Consider the following 20,620-nt stretch of genomic DNA (forward strand, 5'->3'; position numbering starts at 1 on the left):
TTTCCTCTGCTGTTTTTCTTTAAGCGCAGAAACTCTGTTCTCCAGGCCACATTTATTTTCCTCACCTTGTATACTTTATTCAAGAATTTTTGTTTGGTAAAACTTTCTGAAATGAGATCAGCACATGACATTCTAATCTCCAGTGAGTGCATTGTTTATTAAAGAGTCGTACATACATCGTTTGCCGATTTCTAACTAAGGGTATACTTAATTCAAACGTGTGGCACCAATATCTGAGGCCAGTCTGATATCCCAGAGATTATGGGCGTTTTTCTGTGATTCAATGGGTAGTGATTCACTTCTGAAAGAGAAACAGTAAATGGCGAACATTGCGGAAATGATACGGACCCGCTGTCGTAAGTAAAATGAAATTGTCTGCCACAAGGACCGTTCCGGATGAAAGTAGAAGAAATGCAGAAACTGCAAATGATGGGCGAGTAATAGGTACTACCATACGCATCATATTTGTTACTATCGTTCGTTCATTTATCCGTTCGCTACCATATACACAGAAAATTGTAACAGAGAAAAAGTCGCACTAGTTATGTTTATGTAAACGCAGACAAGATGAAGAGAAAGAATTTATGACATAAAGGATGTCTTTGACGGCTTAGACATGCATAGTTTACATCGGACCACATTAAGTTATTAGACCTACCAAGATGTATCATTTTATAACTTACTAGTTGACTAAACTGGCATCGCCCAGGTGGCCATTTTGCCAAGAGAAGAAAATGTACTATGTTTGGGGTGAAATAAACTATCGAAAATATTTTATTTCCATGTATTCTTGGAAACACATTTCAAATTTTAAAACAGTCGTGGAAATAAATACAGACTGTAAAAGTGTATAAGTACAGTATTCGGATTAAGAAACACGATGCCGAACAACTTCTAATAGCTGGGCACACCTACATCGCATGTCTGTAATGCGACTCTGTAAACGTCTGTAAGGCATTCTCTCTTCGTAGCTCTATAGACGGCTGTCGTTTTTGACTGCAGACGCCTGCACTTCGCAGTAAAAACTTTTGAAAGCACTGCAGATGCCAGAGATTTCCTTACGTGCTTTCGACTGTAGGAGTGTCTTAGTCGATTAAATGTATTAAAACTTCAATCATGATGGGGCATCTTCTCATGTATCTCAGTGTTTATGATATCACATGTTCTGAACTACGAACTGTATAATGACGTTTTTTGTAGAGATATTCAGCGGTATATGTGGATATTGTCAGCAAAATATGTTGCCAACTCAGTTATTTGCAAAGAAGTAATAAATTTACACGTCACGCATGACGCGACAGTTTTTTCGCGCATTTCAGTGTTTATGATGTCTTATCTCCTGATTTATGGTGTCATACAATCATGTTATTTGCTAGGTACATTCAGCAGCATATTGATACTGTCTGCAGAATGTTTTGCGATTGTAGTAGAAAAAGGACTTAAACGTCACCCACAATGCGGCAGTTTTTCACTCATCTAAGAGTTCATGATGTCATATCTCCTGAACTACAAGTGGTATTTAGTTCTGCAGGAGCATTTAGCGGCGTATGAGGATACTGCCTATGAAAATTATTGCGAAGACAGTAAGTAGCACACAAGTAATTAATTTAAACGTCATGCACGATGTGGCAATTATTCACACGTCTCATTGTTTCTGTCACCTCTCTTGAACTACAGACGTGTTCAAATTATTAGACTAAAGACATTTTTTTCCAAAACCTTACATTTGTCACACATTTACATCCACATATAGATTATATTTGTACATTTAACACTTTGTATGTATACCTTTTTCTTAATAAACATACTAAACATCTTTTTTTCCTTTTTGGCATCGTTTTTATTCACTTTTCACATGTCACTCTAGTATCACTGTCATGGTACCAGATTTCCACTAGTTTCTCCATGAGATCTTGTTCGGTGGTTATTCTAAATTTCATTATCCTCTGTATCACAATAGCCAATTAACTTTCAATTGGGTTCATATCCGGACTATTGCCCTTTGGTCACACTTTCAGTTGCTTTTCTTTCAAGTACTTGGAAACACTTTTGGCTTTATGGCAAGGTGCCCCATCATGCATAAAAATGGCATCTTTGTTAGGAAACCACTCATTTATTTGGGATAAAAGTTATATTTCAAGGATTGCTTTATAGTGTTCTTCCCTCATTGTCTCTTCAACAACATGTAATCTGTAAGGACACTTCACGGATAATCGCACACCAGACCATAACGAACTTGGATGCTTCACACATTGCAGCACACACTCAGGTTTGAGCTGTTCTCCAGGTCGGCGACGAACATACTGGCTGCTTTCTTCCATCACAGTAAATACAGATTCTTCACTGAAGCATACCTGAAGCATGTGTACAAAATTTCAAGTTAGAAAAGTAGGAATACCAGCTTAGGAGACCTCAATAGACCAAAAACTCATATGTGCATTTCTTCAGTATCAGTAAAACATCACTATTTCAATACAAACATCCTAACTTTAGAGATCAGTTCCATTTTATTTACCGTATCATTGCACATGCCTTAGCCCAGTCCTTACTAGACCACTACTGAAGTTGTTTGGCCCACAGCAATCTTAAGATTATCATGGCAGGTGTGATTTTATGTATTTTACCTTGGACGGCATGCCTTCAAACCACATTCAAACAGCCTCATCCTCACTGTCACAGGTGAAACTTCAACATCCAAACCTCTCAGCGGATGGTTCATGTCTATAATAGTAAGTTTGTGGTTCATTGTTGCCATGTATGTAAGTCTTCTCGTTGTTCTAGGACTGATTTTTCTTTTACATCCACATTTTCCTTTCCTGTGTGGCTTGTATTCACCACCTTCTTGCACTGAAAGTTTGATTCTGCTGACAGTTTTCTGTGATATTCTCATTCTGTCAGCAATTTCATGTTTTGTATATCGATTTTCAGCAAGAAGTGCTACCACAGCCTAAAGTCTCAGAGGTGAAAAAACTTTTGTCTTCCACACAGCCTCACTTTCTTTGGAAACTCCACGATTTATTCCTATAGCTATAAACATGCAAGTTCACAAGCTGTATAATGTCTTGATAATACAGGGTGATTCAAAAGAATACCACAACTTTAGGAATTTAAACTCTGCAACGACAAAAGGCAGAGCTAAGCACTATCTGTCGGCGAATTAAGGGATCTATAAAGTTTCATTTAGTTGTACATTTGTTCGCTTGAGGCGCTGTTGACTAGGCGTCAACGTCAGTTGATTTTAATATCGCGACCGCTCAACAGAAAGCTTTTTGTGTTATTGAGTACGGCAGAAGTGAATCGACGACAGTTGTTCAGCGTGCATTTCGAACGAAGTATGGTGTTAAACCTCCTGATAGGTGGTGTATTAAACGTTGGTATAAAGAGTTTACAGAGAATGGGTGTTTGTGCAAAGGGAAAAGTTCTGGACGGCCGAGAACGAGTGATGGAAATGTAGCACGCATCCAGCAAGCATTTGTTCGCAGCCCAGGAAAATCGACTCGCAGAGCTAGCAGAGAGCTGCAAATTCCACAATCAACTGTATGGAGAGTCCTACGAAAAAGGTTAGTTATGAAACCTGAACGTCAACTACTCGAGGCGATGGATCGGCCGCCAGGCAGCCCGTGACAGAGCACTTCATCACTGGCCTCCAAGGAGCCCTGATCTTACCCCCTGCGATTTTTTCTTATGGGGGTATGTTAAGGATATGGTGTTTCGGCCACCTCTTCCAGCCACCATTGATGATTTCAAACGAGAAATAACAGCAGGTATCCAAACTGTTACGCCTGATATGCTACAGAGAGTGTGGAACGAGTTGGAGTATCGGGTTGATATTGCTCGAGTGTCTGGAGGGGGCCATATTGAACATCTCTGAATTTGTTTTTGAGTGAAGAAAAAACCTTTTTAAATACTCTTTGTAATGATGTATAACAGAAGGTTATATTATGTTTCTTTCATTAAATACAAATTTTTAAAGTTGTGGTATTCTTTTTGAATCACCCTGTATAACAAGGAGTTCACAAAATAAATAACAAGCTGAAGAACGTCACAGAAAAATAAATCGTCACTGTAATCACAGTTTCAAAGCATGTACACAGACAAGTAACGCCAACACGATTTGGAGGGAAAATGACAAATGTTACAAACTGTGAAAAATATAGTGATCTGTGAATTGCTTGGAAGGGAAATTTCGTGGCATCAATCGAACCAATACAACAAATCTGTTATTACACTTTCCTCTCCTATTTTTACACCATAAAACTCAATATTATGAAAAATAATCCTTTAGTCTAATAATTTGAACACGTCTGTATTACAGATAGAATATCTTTTTCCAAAGAGAAAGTTCCCCGACAGTAATGGATACGTGTACCAAGTCTGGCTAAAATTGGTCAACTGGTTTAGGAGTATATGTGGAACGCTCACACATATATACATCCATTTCTATAATATGTATGGATTTTCGTAAAATTTTCGGTTATAAGTTCCAGGAATTCATATAGCTTTAAATTAATGTATTACTTGAAATGATTTAACAATTTACATAAGCTAACCAGGCAAAGAAAGGTACACCGGTCGCCTTAGAGCGATGTAGATGGTGCAGAACTGATAGCTGGCTGTCACGTCACCAGCACGTCAGCACATAAGCTGCGGCAGTGCCGTGATCTGTACGTGACAGGCCTATAAATGTGATCGGCGCATAAGAAGGGTGCACGTGGAGAGTGACAGAGTGTCAGAAAAAAGCATTTGATTTCCACGTGCCGTGTCCACACCGCGATTTAAGATGCCTGATTTGTTGGTATTTCATAATGGAATGTACAACCTGTCTACAAGGAATGGAGTACCACAAGCTGACACGTAGGACACTGTAAGAAGTGTGGTCGTAAGAAAATATCCTTGAAGACCAGAGACGGCTGTCATGTTTTATCAAAGTAAACCGATTTCAAACCTGACAGGAAATGCTGCAACCGTTTCTGAGCCAACGTGACTAACGGAACTAAATGTTTAATGGTAAACTTCTAAGCTCATCTTCGTAAGTGGCAGACTTGTATGAAAAAAAAAATCTAATACTTATCTTGACATCTAAATACGTCAATCTCATTGCCGGGCGACAGAACTGTGTTGAACTAAATTATGACCTCTAATATGTGTTCATGCTACACGATGCGAAGTCCAGATTTTCGAGTTCATCAAACAATTTGCCAGCGAGAAAGCAAACCGTTTTCAATGAAATTTGCATGTGCTCTTTGGCCGGAAACAAATGACTCAGATTAAAAAAGTCGCCCCTGAATATTGTTAATCTTTACCTTAGTCTTGTAAACAATAACTGCACCAGAACTGTTAATTTAATTACACGGCAAATGAGCATAAAATTGAAAGCTTATCTAACTTCCTGATAAAACTGCTTGAAAACTCCAAAGGTAACACTTTATTGAGATCTTCTACTGATATTAGGCCTCTGGACTAATATATTATTTTCACAAATAAGACTCTGGTAACCACGGTGCTGTAATATGGACATGAATTTTGAATATAGGTAATTTGTTGGTCTACATGTGCCCACGGGACGCTCGTCTTTTCTGCAACTTCTTACTATAAGACAAAGATTAAGCCCTCAAAAAACCAATTTCATTTACCGTACTTGCAATGTATATCTTATCACTTTTCGTAAAAATGCTTCTGCAGCACACAACTCACAGATAAGGTAAAGAGCGAGAAATGAGGAACTAAACAACTGAAAATGAGAACAAAGATCCTAACTGTAACTATGCTTCATTAAGTCATAACAACAATACACTCTTTCATAAAGTCCTCACAACTAGACAAGTTAGCAGGACGTTTCTTGATAATTTTCTTGTGTACAGTTCCTTTCGTTGACACTAGTTTCTTTATAAAACAGAACCATATGTTGTATTACCGGTATATAATTACTGCTGCTACTCAGCCGTACGCAGTGTCCTAACAATGAGAAATGAGGATCAAATTCACAACCTCATTCACATTTATGGCCAAAACTTCTTAAAGATCGACATGGAAGGAGGACAATGCGCTTTCAGAACTGCATGGAATTGACAGTTGAAATCGGAAACTTTACAAAAGTCCATTGCTCTCAGCGTTACATAAGACTGCAAATCTTCAATGGGCAAATACGAGAGAAAAGGAAAAATTTCAGACTGGTGTCGTGCAGTCCGACGTATGGTTAAATCCGCTGATAGAATTTAAATAAAAATCATCAGAGATGCAGAAGGCTTCCGGTAGGAACGGAGTTCTTCTACATAAGTGCACAAATGTTTTAATTCATATTTAACTGGAAGAACCCAGAACGTTGAAATTAACTGTACAGATAGTATCCACAAATAAGCAGAGTCCTCTAACTGGGGAGGAATCAAGAATGGTATCGCACAGGGTTCAGTCTTGTGTCTCTTATTGTCCTTAATGTACATTAATGACTTGCCACTCTGTATTCTTGAAGATGCAAAGTTAGTTCTTTTTGCTGGTGGTACAAGTATGGAAATCACACCTAATAAAGAAGAATTAGTTGAGGAAATTGTAAATAATGTCTTACGGCCGAAGCTTAAGCTTTGTTGTGCCGGCAGCAGGCCAGTTAGAACAAAGTGACGGCGTGTCACAAGATCCGGTTCCGCGTTGCACGTTACCGTTGAATGGACGCGCGCTGGCCGTTCAGAAACGGCTCTACAGGATCGTTCGGACACCGCTGTGACGTCGCTGCAGCCATCGCCGCTCGCGAATCCCGGATATATGGTGGTCGGGCGGCGCCATCCCCTCGGTCGTTGGTGCTGGCGGGGTGACGCTGCCCGGAATTTTAGGGCTTATAAAGCCGCTCCGGGTCGTAACAGCAGCCGTGACGCGCGTATTATCGCCCGCCCGTCCAAGGGAAGGGCGCGGCGTTACAATCTATTAGCAGCGCTAATTACGCTCGTTCCATTATTCAGGGAACGGTACGCTACAGTTCGATGGTCGCGACCTGCCTTCTGCCAAGTACCGCGGCCACCTGCTAGCTCGTGGTCCGCAGGCGTTGAGGTGAAGGTACGGGCAAACTAGTTAGTCACCGTAATAGCTTCTCATCTGCCTTTACATTCCCGATCGTAAACTCCCACAGCAGCAGTTTCCCTTAGTGGATGTAATGCTCCACCCCGTTACCAATTTCTTTGGGAACCTTTATTACAGTGAAGCTGCTTACAAAAGTTCAAGCAAAATCATACACTTTCTGAATAAAATACGTAAGAGGAAATTAAAACGTACTCTGTACTACTATTGGGCAAGAACATACCATTATCCGTGTCGCCTAAGTGTCGATAATAATACGAGCAAAGTCTGGATGTAAAATGTACCTCAGCCTTCAAGTAGCTGGCTGCAAAACTTATGATAAAGTTTGCTTTGTGGGGCGCTCAACTTCGGGGTCATCAGCGCCCGTACGAAGTCCTGATTATAATTATGTTGGCAGACACCATATCCATTTGAGTATTTAGTTCTAGCAATACTGGCCCTGACCTACGTCTTGTGTGCGGACGCACACATATTACCCGAACTCTTACGGGACTTGGTAAGAATGTCTTCCACGCGTAATGAGTGTGTTGCGTAGGGACGCTACAAATGTAGTGTGTGGACATATAAGATGAGAATGTGTGACGCGCGGGGCCCTGCGTGAAACAGTACCTGCAGTCGCTCTGTCCTCTGTACCCTCGGTGGCTGAGATGGACAGAGTGTCTGCATGTAAGCACGAGATCCCGGTCGGGGCACACGCTTTCATCTGTCCCCGTTCACCCGTTCATATATATCAACGCCCGTCGGCAGCTGAAGGTTGTTGTTGTTGTCATCAGTCCTGAGACAGGTTTGATGCAGCTCTCCATGCTACTCTATCCTGTGCAAGCTTCTCCATCTCCCTGTACCTACTGCAGCCTACATACTTCTGAATCTGCTTAGTGTATTCATCTCTTGGTCTCCCTCGACGCTGAAGGTATTAATATATAATTCTAAGGTATTAATATATAATTCTAAAGTCCCGATTGTTTTCACACTCCAGTTTTTTACGCAGTCCAGTCCAACCACTACCACGAATGATGATGATGATGATGATGATGAAATGATGAAGAAAACACAGGCACCCAGTCCTCGGGGAGAGTAAATTCCCAACCCGCCCGGGAATGGAACCCGGTACCCCGGGTTAGCAACGCTAAACACTAAACCACAACTGCTGACGAAAAACCTCATGATAAAAACTATTGATTGACAATATATAATAGCAGGTTGACGCAGGTAATGTATATATCTGAGACGTTATGTTGCTAAAGCCACAAAAAATGCACATTTAGAAATAAGTGTTATTAAATTTTAATTTACCAATGAAATACAAAACTCTTTTCATGTTGTATAGCGCACAATGCTGTTGTTGTCAGGCTCATTTAACATCACTTTACTGTTACTTACAGAGATAAAGGATACTCACTCATTAGGAATGGAAAAATTGCAAAAGATTACTTTGCAGAAACAGATAATAGTAATATTCTATACACTACGAACCTAATTGTAAGGCAAAGTAATGCTTTATATTCAGAATACCTCAAATCCTCAAGACCAAACAAACGAGTACGCTGCATATTGATCCATTCTTCTTGTACTTCTTCTTCTTCTTCTTCTTCTTCTTCTTCAGCATCTGCTGGTGGTATTGCTTGAAGAGTTCTTCTCTTCATTATCTCTCCTCTCTTCCTTTACTCTCTTCCATTTCCTCAACTGCTCAATTTCTATGACTGTATTTCCTCTTGGACAATACATGAAGCTTTGGGCAACATCCACCTTACAACAAAAAGCACCGAGGCGACAAAAGTGATCCCTCCACATCCTCAACTGGTGAATATCTATGATTGTATTGCCTCTTGCACAATACATGAAGCTTTGGGCAACATCCACCGTAAGGCATTAAGCACCGAGGTGACAAAAGTGATTGGATATCATGTAATATCGTGTCGGACCTCCTTTCGCCCGGCATACTGCACCAACTCGACGTGACACAAACTCAACAAGTCGTTAGAAGTCTCGTGCGGAAATACTGACCCCTGTTGCCTCTACAGCTGTCAATAATTTTGGAAGTGTTGCCAGGGCAGGATTTTGTGCTCGGACTTAACACTTCATTATGACCCATAAATATTCTAAGGAAACATGCCGGGATATCTGGGTGTCAGAACATTAGCTCGAACTGCCAAAAATGTTCTTCAAACGAGTATCGAACAACTGTGTCCCGGTAACATGACGCATTGTCTTCGATAAAAATTCCAACATTGTTCGGGGGCACCAGGTGCAATGGCTGCAAATGGCTGCAAACGGTCTCCAAGCAGCCGAATTCAAAGATTTCCCGTCGATGATCGGTTTAGTTGAACCAAACAACCCAGTACATTCCATGTAAATGCAGCCCATACCATTACGGAGCCACCACCAGCTTCTACAGTGCCTTGTTGACAACCTGGATCCATGGCTTCGTGTGGTCTCCACCACAGTCGAACCCAACCATCAGTTCTTAACGACTGATATCGGCAGACCAGACCAAGGTTTTCCAGTCGTCTATGGTCCAGCCGACTTGGTCACGAGCCTAATACAGGCGCTGTTGCGATATCATGCTGTTGGTAAAGGCACTCGAGTAGGTCATCTCATGTAATAGCCCATTAACACCAGATATCGTCGCACTGCCATAACGGATGCGTTCGCTATACGTCCCGCATTGACTTCTGTGGCTATTTCACAGAGTGTTGCTTGTCTGTAAGCACTGACAACTCTCGATCTTTAAGTCTGTTGGCCACATCTTTGTCCGACTTGAAAGCTAATGCACGAAATTCGGTACTTGCGGCAGACTCTTCATACTGTGGGTATCGGAATATCGAACTCCCTAACGATTTCCGAAATGGAATGTCAAAAATGGTTCAAATGGCTCTGAGTACTATGGGATTTTACATCTGAGGTCATCAGTCCCCTAGAACTTAGAACTACTTAAACGTAACTAACCTAAGGACATCACACACATCCATGCCCCAGGCAGGATTCGAACCTGCGACCGTAGCGGTCGCGCGGTTCCAGACTGAAGCGCCTAGAACTGCTCGGCCACAGCGGCCGGCAAAATGGAATGTCCTATGCGTCTAGCTCCAGCTACCATTCCGCTTTTAGAGTCTGTTAATCCGCGCCGTGCTGCCATAATCACGTCGGAAACAACTTGACATGAATCACTTGGATACAAATGGCATCTTCACCAACGCGCTGCCCTTTAATACCTCGTGTACGTCAGATTACCGCCATCAGTACTCACGTTACGCGTTTCTGCAGTTCGTTTTCATCTTCCAATGTGATGATCAATCCATAAACAATTTCCTCATGGTACATAAACTCAGGCTGCAAATCACTCTTAACTGTGAAACTTCCTGGCAGATTAAAACTGTGTGCCGGGCCGAGACTCGAACTCGGGACCTTTGCCTTTTGCGGGCAAGTGCTCTACCAACTGAGCTACCCAAGCACGACTCACGCCTCGTCCTCCCAGCTTTTTCTGCCAATATCTCGTCTCCTACCTTCCAAACTTTACAGAAGCTCTCTTGCGAACCTTGCACAACTAGCACTCCTGAAAGAAAGAATACTGCGGAGACATGGCTTACCCACAGCCTGGGGGATGTTTCCAGAATGAGATTTTCACTCTGCAGCGGAGTGTGCGCTGATATGAAACTTCCTGGCAGATTAAAACTGTGTGCCGGGCCGAGACTCGAACTCGGGACCCTCGCCTTTCGCGGGCAACCATTTTTGGTATAAAAATAAGTAAAAAGTCTGTATTTTTGATGTGTGTAGAAGAAATAATACAGTCATATTTCATGAGTGAAAAATTGATTTATTATTCCAAAGAGTACTGCAATATATCCAAGAAGCCCACCTGTGTACTTCAGAGCTACTACGAAGATCCAATTACAATAGGAATGATGGACACACTCAAGATTTTTTTGGTAGATGAGGCGATCGGACGTTGTATTGTTAAATGATAAGCATAAATCTACAACAAGAAAAAGACTATTTCGGTAATCTGGATATTAATATGAAAAGATTCTTCAGCCATTTACAGGCATAGCTCAGCTTATTGTGCTTCTCCGACTCACCGAAATATTAATCTGACTATCTCCATATATCTAAACATTTTATATATTTATTATATTATAAACTGGCGACAAGTGACAGGCACGATACGTAGTGGGCAAAACTGTGAACACTATTATTGTTAAGACAATGAATATAGTTGTATGTTAATATTTTTTTTTGTTCCAAGTACTTTGATGACATAACGGAGACGATGACGTAACAGTGGAAATACACTAATTGAAAGAAAAAGAAATAATAAATAAATTAGAAGGAATAAGACAACAACACCAATAGTGAACAACTAAAAGTAAAATAGAGAGAAGTACTAGTTACAAGACAACAATAAGGTAGGAACGCGCAACGCAAGTAGAAAATGCGTTCCTAGTAAACCTACTAGAACATCCAAGCCCGTATTTCTAAAAATCCAGAACCGAAGGCTACAGATGTCAACGCAGTTGCAATTAAGTAGTGAGAAAGATATTTCTGTGTCAGTACGAAAAGCATATTGAGTGAACAACAATTGAGATTATAAGTATATATAGCTGTATATGCATTTTGTCGTACGTGAAATAGCACTGAAGTAAAACCCAAACACAGAAAATATTGGTAACTGCTAAGGCGCTAATATTTCTATAATGGATGGACAAAACAATATGGAAATGTCACTTCAAAATCAAAAAGCCAATGCAGTACGGGAGTTACATTAGCAAAACGTAACAATGAACGCTTTGGAACCGTCAAGCGGTTATTATTTGGATGCTGAGGGCGATGTGCCATTGTTTGTTTCGACGCACGTGTATACGGAACATTTCGTTACAAGTAATACGTTGAATACAGTAGACGAGATTAATGACACCCCAAGGCAAAGAAATACTTTAAATGAAAGTAGTACGAGTAGTACAGACGCAAATGCTGCCAGGCGTAGTTTCCAATTGTTCAAATGGCTCTGAGCACTATGGGACTTAACTTCTGCGGTCATCAGTCACCTAGAACGTAGAACTACTTAAACCTAACTAACCTAAGGACATCACACCCATCCACGCTCGAGGCTGGATTCGAACCTGCGACCGTAGCGGTCGCGCGGTCCCAGACTGTAGCGCCTAGAACCGCTCGGCTACTCAGGCCGGCACAGGCGTAGGCCAGAAGTGACTAGGGAATACTTGCAAGCTTTATTTCGAGCTTTAACAGAAATACAATCAGACATGAACGCAATGAAAAAAGACATAAATTCAAAAATGTCTGGGTTAGAGATCAATTTGAACACATTAAATTCAGCACTGTCAAGTTAACAAACTATTCAAGCGGTCATGACTAATATGAAAGCAGGCGTGACCACAGTAAAGTCCGAGATCGGGAAAGTATATATGAATATGACACACAAATCAGACGAAGTAAAATATCTGCCCACAGAACTTAATAATCTGGATACGAAGTTCACACAGCTGATTTCGCAATTCTCCACGGAGATGGATAGGAAAATAAACAAACAAATGCAAACTGCAGTTCATGATATGAGTGACAAATTAAAAGACACAGTGGAAGAAAAATCTGAAGCATTCACACGCACGTATGGACAGGAGCCATCCGGAATCAGAGAAACTCAGGATAGTTTACAGGTAATGCAAGAGAATACGCAGGTTAACGTAGATAATGTACAAACAGAAGTAGCGAAGCTGATTCTTTCTATGGGGACCAGAAAATGTAAAGGACATGACTGTGGAGATAGGATTACTTAACTCAGAATATAAAAGAATCAACTCAGATATCGTTCAGCTTTGCGAAAGACTAAAGGATAATGGAAAAGTTGAAAACACAACGTTAGCGGAAAAACGCGTACGCGAACTGCTTACTTATGTGGAAACAGTAAAGGAAGTAATGGGGGACAAGGAAGAAGAAATTTTAAAACGTGTAGAACATGATATCAAACAGCAGAACAAAGATTAATTGAAGAAATAGTTAGCAAACACAGTACGGTAATATCGCTGGGCGCAGCAAGCGGAGCGAGATGACGCATTGGTATCCTTCGGGTTTAGCGTTGGAGCTGCATCCGTCGTATCAAGTCTCCGGACTGGAGGGCATAAACGATACCGACTTCATAATCCTTGACCCACATAACAGCGGCATTTGCGTCGCTGTGACGAGCGCGTTCAGCAATCAGCTGTTGCTGGCAATAAGTACAGCGAATAGTGAGATAGCGTGTGCCGAAAAGACACATTCTCATAATTGCCAATGAACCGAAAGCAAATGAGAAGATCGATTTTTTAAAACAGAGTGGAAGGACAGTTTAAGAAATTTAAATTTTTTCCGCTTTTCACACCATCCAGATTAACAAATGTAAGGATAAATAACAAACTAAGAAGGTAGCACAAGACGGACGTGCACTTATGTAATATAAATATAGGTGAATGTATTTATGTGTATGAATTTGTAATGGACAAAGAAATGAAGCTTTATAAACATACTTACAGTAGCGTAAGGATATTGACTTGCACCAAGTGACTAAACTATGAGCCGCAATGTAAGTAAAGCTACTGTATATTGTCTACCTAAATAAATAGACATATTTCCGACAGTATACAGTAGGGGGACATTTGTGTGTACCTTTTGCATTTCTTGCTTTTAGGTTTTCGTTTTCTTTCAAGACAAAGAGAAAACGTGAAGCTTTAGCCCAGCGTAGAGGCTGCGCGTACCGTCATGTATTTTTGATTTTCACATGTTAAAAAACATAAGATGTTTTTCCTGCTCCTCGGTAAGAGGAGACCTCGCTGTGTGTTAATGAACGAAGGTACACGCACGTTATTTTAGAGCGAAACCGACGATAACAATTTTGGGTATGAGAATAGTAAAAAGTCTGTATTTCTGATATATGTAGCAGAAATAATGCAGTCGTATTTCATCAGTGAATAATTGAGTTACTACTGTTCCAAGTAGTACTGTAATATACGACAATTCAAGAAACCCACCTGTGTACTTCGGAGTTACTACGAAGATCCGATTATAAAGGAAATGATGGACATGGTAAAGATTTTGAAGGTAGATACGGTGATCGGACGTAGTCCTGTTAATTGATAACCACAAATCTACAACCAGAGGTAATCTGGAATTAACATGAAAAGATTCTTCACCCATTTACAGGCATAGCTCAGCTTCTTGTGCTTGTCCGACTCGCCGAAAAATTTATCTCATTAGCTTCATATATCTGAACAGTTATTATAATAATTTTTATTCTATTATAGTACCTCTCTTTTGCTAACCGACATCGGCGGTTCAACTCTGTCTTTGGCTGCGGTCGGATGACGTAATGACCCAACCTAGCGATCCTATATGACACACTGAATCGCCCACCATCCCCCCCATCTCTGAGCACTCAGAAGTGTTTACCTTGTAGGTGGTGAACTTATTCAAGCAACTTTTTACAGTATTTCTTATAAAATATTTGATGTTGCATGTGTGAAGTGAACCAAACAGTAATTAACGCCTATAGAGATATTTAGAATGCAGTTTTCATATGACAGAAAAATCAACTTGTAATAATGCACAGCTATAAAAATGCGGGCTCGGAACTTGCATCGTAGTTTGTATATATTAAATTAAATGAGTTAAGAACTCTTCAAATACGGGTGTTAAGCTGTGAAAACCTTTGGCTATTTATTGGTTTTGCCTATATATAGCCACTTGTAAGAGATGAATTAATCTTTTATTCAAAAGATGTATTTTAAGAAACGCAGCATTATTATTATTATTATTATTATTATTATTATTATTTTGTACTGAGGTGGGGAAAAGTACAGTTTCATCTTACAGTGGAACAAATTTTTATTAATAGTTTCATCTATCATTTAACCAGTATCTGTTTTATGTACTTCGTGTTAGGTTTGTTGCTTGCTGAGTTGGAGTAAAAGCTTTAATCTTCGAAGGTTGTGTTACTTGTGAAAGTTCCCTGACAATGGTAAATCCGCTATAAAAATATCTCAATTACCACTCGTTTTACCATGCCTGTATAAGAAATGGGGTTACGTATTTGTGTATGTATGTTTATGATAAGACTATAAACACATAAAAAATATTTTCCTCCACTTCTGCAATTGATAATATGTCTCAGGAATCGAAAAATTTTGAGACGAACCGCTTCAGTACAATTTCCGACTGGGAAGGAACGCAGTTGCATGCTACGGGTTTCATGATAATAACAACTTTTAGTAACGTATATTTACAATACACAGTTGAGCACCAGGTGATTCCGAGTTGTCAGTCCGGCAGTCTATGGTCCATATTTTTCTTCATTCGGGGTCACTAGGATAGCTAATCATGCGAATACAATTTTTGCAATGGTTTTCACAGTTCACAGTTGAGCAGCCATATTTACAAAGAATTCTTCCATACATTTAACTAGAAATCCATTATTATTGGTATGTAACCAAGTATGTATATCCTATACTTTGAGGAAAATGTAGCGGGCTGTTCAGCTCATGTTACAGGATTCGTAACCCAACCATTGCGCAGATACGTTGAGTAAGCTCTGCTTGATAAGACTGTTTCTGTTTGAAATTTAGCGATCTACACTTTTACAACTGAGGATGTATCAATTGATAGGAGAAGGAACACTCGGCTGAACGATATAGTTTGGAGCAAAATTTGTTGCCGGTGGAAATAGATATCCTCATATATCTAAATCCAGACCACGAAAATATGAACTGTACGTCGCGACGTCCTAGTAATTGTTTGTTATCTGCTAATGATAATTTGTAGTAAATTCTTGCGAGAAAAATATGTCACTAACGACTTCGCACATGAGTGATGACATACAAATAGACACCAATAACGAATGAATTACCGAATATACGCTTTCCAACGTTCTCAATGTATGAAGCTGTACGCGCATGTTAGCAAGGGAAATACTATCACAGTAGTACAGCTAGCTAGATGTAGAGCAAATAAAAAAATAAAAAAAACGAAAATTTTATATTTCACTATTCATAGTCGGTGGAATAATACATTAGTTATTCTACTTCAGTTTTATATCTGATTTATTTTCTCTAGGACCTTGTTAATGACTTTCAGCTTAAAATTTGCTTCAGCCTCAGCTGAAGTTACGTAACTGTTTAACCTTGTATTCCAAAGCAATTGTTTTCCCTCATAGAACATTCAGTGTAACAAGATATTCTCAAAATATTAACCACGCAACCAAAAGCTGACGCATGGTTACGTTACCTCGTGTGTTCAGTGTCACATTTCTCTAAATAGCAGGGCGGCATTTGCGTTGAGTTGAGTTGAGTGCTAACAGACAAACAACACTGCGTGAGAAACCGCAGAAGCCAGTGAGAGCAGCACAACTAACGTATCCCTTGGAACACTCAATTTGTCACAGTATCTGTGTGCGCGCCAATACAGACACTGTCCCGTGTGCGACTCAAACCGCAGTTTTGTCAGCGTGGCCCTGCCTTGTACTGCTCAATCGAGCCGGCTAGTGTGCTCAAGGTAACATACGATAACCGTTGAAAATTTGTCCGCCATGTACTTATAGTTGCTCGGTGCTATTCTGCCTGTTCCTCTCCTTTCACTAGGCCCACTTCATGGTTTAGATGTTTAGTGAGGGACTGATTTATACATCCAGTTCCCTTGGTGTTTATTTTACATTATACGTAGTTTTATGACTGATGGGTCGCGTATCCAGCTACTTTTACCTAGGTTTATATTAGTTTTAGTTCAAGCGCATGTGTAACCGTGTAAAATAGGACCATGTACTTTTCCTCTATTCGTATCTAATTGATTCGTTTTCTTGTTTTTTTAGACAGTATGATGATTCCCAAAACGAGTTAAACGCGGCATTGACATTAAATATATTCACAACCGAGATAAATTTTGCTCTGAACCACTTTTAAACTGGTTGCTATTACAGTCTGCCAAAATGGAACTGGAAACTCTTAACTCTATTCTTTCTCCTCTCTGTTATTTCAGTTATGGAGGCCACATTCTTCCGTAACCGTTTCTTCTGTTCCTTCCCTTACAAACGCATTCTAAACCCCTAGATCTATTAGATTTTCATATCTCTATACACACTGATTTACTCTTTCAGTATCCTCATTTAATTTATCTATCTGTTCATATTCTGCTATGACGTCGGCATGTGTATCTGAACTACTGTTGTTGGTGTTGATTTGCTGTCAATTTTGATGAGAACAGCCTTGTCATTGAACTGATCCCAGTAGCTCACTCTGCCCTGCCTTCCTATTTATAACGAATCCTACTCTCGTTATACGGTTTTCTGGTGCTGTTGACATTACCTCATACTCGTCTGACCAGGAAACCTTTTCTTTCCATGTCACTTCGTTAGCTCTTACTATATCTAGACAGAGCCTCGACATTTCCCTTTTCAGAATTTCTAGCTTCCATAACCCGATCAAACTTCTAACATCCCATTTCCCCACAATTGGAACGTCACCCACTCGTCGGTTATTGTTTCTTTCTTACAGCCACCTCCATATCAACATTCCCCTACCTGATATTGGAATGGGGGATTAGTTCGGAAGATTTTTCCGATGTATAGATCATCATAACACTGTTTCAGTTACAGGTCACGTCTCCTGTAGAGGCACATTACGTGTCTGTAATCCTAGGGTTTTCCTTGCCTTCTACATCCACATACCGTTGATCATTGCTGATTCTTCCGATTTTTAGAAACATTTCCCACCCTATATCTGTTAGCTCCAGTGTTCACTTTCACAAGACGGTCGGCAGAATGAGGTTTTCTTATGCAGGAGGACTTCGGAAGCCATCTATAAGAAGGGAACGACTGATAGGTCCCGTGTTAGGGCATCAGAGAGTAGCTCCAATGGTACTAAAGGATGTAGTAGAGGGAAAAAGTGTATTGAAAGATAGATACTTGAAGGAGACAAACAACTAATCGCTGACGTTGGGCGTAAGGGCTACTCTGAGATTAAAAGGCTGTCACGGGAGAGAACATATTGGTTCCCATGAAACCAGTCAAAAAATCTAATTACATAGAATATAATGTTAAATGATGTCAAAATTCATATTTGCAGCAAGGCTTACGACACTTTGTCAAGACGCCAGTGTACTGCGTGATATTTGATTTTATTTAAGCTACTGCTGCTGATGCCGATCGTCTGTAAGTATTTTAGTGAATAAAAGGAAACCGAATATCGTTAAAAGTTGTATTACTGATTTCGCGGGTAGTAATTATTCTGTTTATTCGAACAGTGCCATGTTGGCAGAGACTGTAGCTTTGACTGTACTGTAGGTTTTAATGTATTTGTTGTTCATGTACTTCATAAACAATATAGCGCATTATATAAGTGTGGAAATATTAATGGGGAGAATTGAATCCAAAGATGACTCTCGAAACATTTACGAATATGAAATGGGGTATGTCCATCGGATTAAATAACACATTCCTAATACAGAATAACACTCTGAATAATTTACATTTCAATCATTCCATTTAACTTCAGCACATTCGTTGAATGTAACGTTTAGCCTTCTCATCCTCTGGGTGAAATTCAGTGACGACTTGATGTTAAATTCTGTAATAGGTGGACGACTTCCTGTATAGACATATGTGCTAAGGCTCTTCAAGAATGGCTGTATTTAAATCTCTTCTTTTTCAACGACACACTCGCTAACAGCGAAGCTTGTCAATTAATTCTTCAAAGGTACGAAGTACGGTGATTTCATTGTTTACGGGAACAGAATGAAAACAGCCTTTATAAGTGTATTTCAGTCTGTCATATGAAGAGACAGGTGTAAATGTCGTACTGCTAGTTACTGTAACAAAGTACGTACATAAAAGTCATGGCAGGCACGCATTGTATTATAACATTGATTTTATTTCTCATCGGAGAACTGGATTCAGAAGATAAAATGTTTCTCTTAGCAAACTGATGAGGGTGATTTTTCTAAAACCAATTAAAGGGCGTACGTACTTTATTACCCTACCTTCGAGCAGCTAAGCACATTTATTAGTTTCACGGGGACTTTTCCAACCGGTAGCGTAATTAAAAAGTTTCCTATGGATGTTCAGACGGGGCAGATGAATTTTTTTGAGTGTTTCCATCATTGGCTTTTTCGTTGTCTTGTCATTGGGAATTCATTTTCAATCGTGATACCCGCAGAGCTTAATGTTGTATACAATAATACAGAGAACGTGTTGTCGCGAAACAGAATGAAACAGATATCCTCTGCAGGCAGCCACTCATTAGAAAATGCTAATATTTATTCCACTTCTAAAAGAAAAAAACAGTCAGTTTCTGTATCCTTTCATCCTCGTCAGCGCAACGTTACAGTAAATCTCTTGGAATTTATTTCCGTACGAAGAGTACAACACGAGCTACTTCGTAAAGCTAATGAGACATCTTGGTTACTCTCTCATTTCCCCACTTTGTGGCTCGAGTCGTATCAGGACTGTCTGCATGATATTGGGCTAATTCTATTATTTTTTTACTCACATTTCTTCTTCTGTTCTCAATTATCAGGATAATAAATAGCATCAGCTATAGCAAGTTTTATCATCTGGCTTCCTGGGTTCCTATTTGAGTGACAATGTTATTGATAGCTTCTAACTGTATTCGGTATACTTGTGCCTGTCGTTCCTTTTTGCTACCTCACTTGTTTCCCATTAGATTAGATGTACTACTTGTATCATAGAAGAGTAGTATGTAAAGCACGTCATCAAATAAGGATACAAAATACATTTTTCCACCCCAAATATATGTAATATTCCTTCTACTATTCCAATAGGAATGGTCCTCAAAGATGTGGAATATGTCAGAATATCCTAAATGTTGTTTTTAATTTCGTAGATAAGGACCTTGTCAAAAAAAACATAAATTCATAATACACTTGCGGGGCATATAAAACTTCTTAGGCTACTGTAGCCATGCATCATCATTCCGTAATATCATTTCACAACTCTTATTAACATAGATCCCGTTACCATACTGAAGACGTGGAGAAGTCAGATTTTCTGTAGTACTTACATTCCTTGAAGTTTTTACTCATGACTACAAATCAATCAGACACACTGAGAAAATCACCAGTAATACGGCTATGGGGCCTTTGAGATACTCTGACCGCCCTTGAACCCTCGTGGCGTCACAAAACGCGTCCACATATGACGTTTCATCATGATATCAGGTGCTACAGACTCTTTCTACCATAACATCATGTCACGTCCTTTTTCTAGGAAGCGGACTAATCCGAAGGCCTCTAAGACAACCAACCCATATGTAAACCTCACAGTTATACAGGGTGTTACAAAAAGGTACGGCCTAACTTTCATGAAACGTTCCTCACACACAAATAAAGAAAAGATGTTATGTGGACATGTGTCCGGAAACGCTTAATTTCCATGTTAGAGCTCTTTTTAGTTTCGTCAGTATGTACTGTACTTCCTCGATTCACCGCCAGTTGGCCCAACTGAAGGAAGGTAAAGTTGACTTCGGTGCTTGTGTTGACATGCGACTCATTGCTCTACAGTACTAGC

The 20,620-nt window shown here is 39.9% G+C and overlaps 1 non-coding gene across 1 annotated transcript; it reads right to left on the reverse strand.

Annotated features, from left to right (window-relative positions):
• Positions 1-10,439: 10,439 nt before the first annotated feature.
• Trnal-caa lies at positions 10,440-10,514 on the reverse strand. Its single transcript has one exon. It is a non-coding gene; the product is annotated as a tRNA-Leu (tRNA).
• Between the last annotated feature and the right edge of the window lie 10,106 nt (positions 10,515-20,620).

Source organism: Schistocerca americana, chromosome 5 (genome assembly GCF_021461395.2).
Source record: "Schistocerca americana isolate TAMUIC-IGC-003095 chromosome 5, iqSchAmer2.1, whole genome shotgun sequence".
NCBI classification, from domain to species: domain Eukaryota; kingdom Metazoa; phylum Arthropoda; class Insecta; order Orthoptera; family Acrididae; genus Schistocerca; species Schistocerca americana.